Source organism: Sapajus apella, unplaced genomic scaffold (assembly GCF_009761245.1).
Source record: "Sapajus apella isolate SASKATOON/1434 unplaced genomic scaffold, GSC_monkey_1.0 scaffold93, whole genome shotgun sequence".
In the NCBI taxonomy this organism is placed as follows: Eukaryota; Metazoa; Chordata; class Mammalia; order Primates; family Cebidae; genus Sapajus; species Sapajus apella.
The window spans coordinates 1,939,196-1,942,652 of record NW_022437033.1 but is presented as its reverse complement, the minus strand read 5'-3'; the positions used below and the strand labels follow the sequence as shown (position 1 = coordinate 1,942,652).

The window sequence follows — 3,457 nt, the reverse complement described above, 5'->3', positions numbered from 1 at the left end:
ATGGTGATAATAAACTCACTGACAGGTTAGTAACTTACGAGACAGGTATAGTCATGCACCATGTAACGACATTGAGGTAAATGACAGACGACTTATATGATGGCAGTTCCTTAAGATTATAGTGGAGCTGAAAAATTCATATTGCCTAGTGAAACTAGCTGTCATAAGATCCTAGCATAGCAAGTTACTCATGTGTTTGTGGTAATGTTGGTGTAAACAAACCTACTGCACTTCCAGTCATATAAAAGTACAGCAGTACAATTATATACAGTACATAACACTGGGTAATGTCAATAAATGACTAAGTTACTGATTTATATATTTACTATACTATACTTTTTCTCAGTATTTTAGAGTGTACTCCTTCTACTTCAAAATAGCCTCAGGCAGTTCCTTTAGGGGGTATTTCAGAAGAAGTCATTGTTATCATAGGAGATGACAGTTCCATGCATGTTATAGTCCCTGAAGACCTTCCAGTGGGACAAGATGTGGGGGTGGAAGATAGTAATACTGATAATCCTGACACTGTGTAGGCTTAGGCTAATTTGTGTGTTTGTGTCTTAGCTTTTAACAAAGATGTTTCAGAAGTAATATAAGAAATTAACAATTAAAAGAATACAGAATAAAGATAAAGAAAGAAATAATACTTTTGTAGTTCATAAGCATGATAATTGAGTGTTCACAGACATGCACGACACATGCAACCCTCCCACCTTGTTAATATGTTGGCATATAACCCGTCTTACATGAAAAAAAGAAAAAAAAATGTGTACAGCTGAACGATGTGTTTGTGTTTTAAGCTGTGTCATTATAAAAGTCAAAATGTTTAAAAAATTAAATTTATAAAGTAAAAACATCGTAGTAAGCTAATTATTAGTACAAAAGAATTTATTCAATACATTTAGAGTACCCTAAGTATGCAGTGTTTATGAAGCCTATAGTAGTGTACAGTAATGCCTTAAGCTTTCACATTCACTGACCACTCACTCACCCACTCACTCAGAGCAACTTACAGCCCTGCAAGTTCCAGTTACAGTAAGCCTTCTATACAGCTGAACCATATTTTTTGTATCTTTTGCAACATATTTGTACTGTACATTTTCTAATTTTTAATATATTTAGATACACAAATTCTTACCATTGTGTTACAATTGTCTACAGTATTCAGTACAGTAATAAGCAGTACAGGTTTGTAGCCTAGAAGCAATAGGCTATCCCATGTAACTTAGGTCTACAATGAGCTATGCCATCTAGTTTTATGTAAGCACACTCCATGATGTTTGCAGAATAATGAAATTGCCAAAAATGCATGTCTCTGAATGTATCCCCATAGTTAACCAACACATGACTATATATACATGAACAGGGCCCAGTTATCTGCACAGAGGCTTCTCTGCTGATACCCAGGAGATAAATTTGTAGATATGATCACAAAATGGCTTTGTGACTACAGGATCAATTTTCTATAGTAATAATATTCTCTGCTTTGTTTCTATCGTTCATGTAGTTACTCAGTAGCTACTGTCAATTCCACCTCTGAAATGTACCTTAGATGCTTTTGCACATTTCTAATTTCGCTTACTTAGTTCATCATATTTTCCTCTGAACTCTAGCAATGCCGTTCTAACTGCCTTCTCCATTTTTAGTCTCCTTCCTATGTTCAGTCTCATTCTTTTCAAATTCACCTTCCACACTATGGCCTAAAGAACCTCTACAGTAATCAAGTCTGACCATATGCCACACAAGAATTTTTGTGCAAAATCATCAATGACTTTTCAACATATTCTAGGAGAAAACAACACACACACACACACACACACACACACATCCACACACACTTATGCATATCCACACACACACATACGTTTAAGCAAGATGACCAATCAGGTTTTATCATCAACCTCAATCTATACTTTCATCTTCTTTTCCTAAAAATAGTCTCCAAATAACCTACACTCCCATACTGCTTGCCTTAGTATTTGCTATTTCTAAAACAGTATATACTAAGTCCTCCTTTTATCAGCTTATGCTGTTCCTGTATCCTGAAATGTATTTCCACACTTTGCCTATGAATATCCTTTTCCATTGAGATCAAAGTCAAATGTAATATTGTCTTTGAAACTTTCCCTGATCCATCTATGTATACGGATTCATTCTAATTCCATAATACATGTTTAATGATACTATTTTGCACTTTTCTATTTTTTATCTTATATTTTGGGGGTATGTCTGCTTCCACCAGTACATTCTTAGCACTTTAATGGCATGACCTGCCTCTTCCTCATTTCATGTCTATCTTAATTTATTAAGGCTGCTATTGTAAAATAGCATAGACTGGATGGCTTAAACAACAGACATTTATTTCTCCCAATTCTAGAGCCACCAGCAAATTTCCTTCTTAGTAAGGGCCTGCTTCTTGGCTTGTAGATGGTGGCTGTCTTGCTGTATCTTTGCATGGCAGAAAGAGAGCACAAGGGCTCCACTGTCTGTTCCTCTTCCTATGAGGACATTAAATTACACCATGGGAGCGCCAACCTCTTGAACTTATCTAAGTCCAATTGCTTCTGCAAGGCTGCATCTCTTAATATGTCTTCTGAAATCCAAGCAAAGGTTCCCAAATCTCAGTTCTCAACATCTGTGCACCTGCAGGCTCAACACCATGTGGAAACTGTGAAGGCTTAGAGCTACTGCCCGCTGAAGCAATTGCCTGAGCTGTACTTTGTTCCATTTTGTCATGGCTTGAGTGGCTGGGATGCAGAGCACCAAGTCCTAGACTGCACACAGAAGAGGAACCCTGGGCCCAGCCTATGAAACCATTTTTCCCTCCTAAACCTTCAGGCCTGTGATGGGAGGGGCTGCCACAAATGCCTCTGACATGCCCTGGAGACATTTCCACTGTTGTCTTAGTGATTAACACTTGGCTTCTTATTATATATGCAAATTTCTTCAGCCAGCTTGAATTTATCCACAGAAAATGGGATTTTATTTTCTAACACTTTATCAGGCTGCACATTTTCCAAACTTTCATGTTCTGTTTCCCTTTTAAAACTGAATACATTTAACAGCACCTAAGTCACCTCTTGAATGCTTTGCTGCTTATAAATTTATTCCTCCAGATACCCTAAATCATCTCTCTCAATTTCAAACTTCCACAAATCTCTAGGGCATGGGGAAAATGTCAGTCTCTTTGCTAAAACATAAATAAAGTTACCTTTGCTACCATTCCCAACAAGTTCGTCATCTCCAACTGAGGCCACCCCAGCTTGGGTTTCATTGTCAATATCATTATCAGCAATTTGGTCAAAGCCATTCAAACGTCTTTATGGAATTCCAAGCTTTCCCATATCTTCCTGTCTTTTTCTGAGCCCTCTGATCCCTATGACCTTTTCCAACCCCTGCCTGTTACACAATTCCAAACTCACTTCCACAGTTTTGGGTATTTGTAGCGGTGTCCCTC

The 3,457-nt window shown here is 37.5% G+C and overlaps 1 non-coding gene across 1 annotated transcript; it reads left to right on the top strand.

Annotated features, from left to right (window-relative positions):
* The first annotated feature begins 643 nt into the window (after positions 1-643).
* LOC116535296 lies at positions 644-747 on the top strand. The gene has a single exon (XR_004262146.1). It is a non-coding gene; the product is annotated as a small nucleolar RNA U13 (small nucleolar RNA).
* The last annotated feature ends 2,710 nt before the right edge of the window (positions 748-3,457 follow it).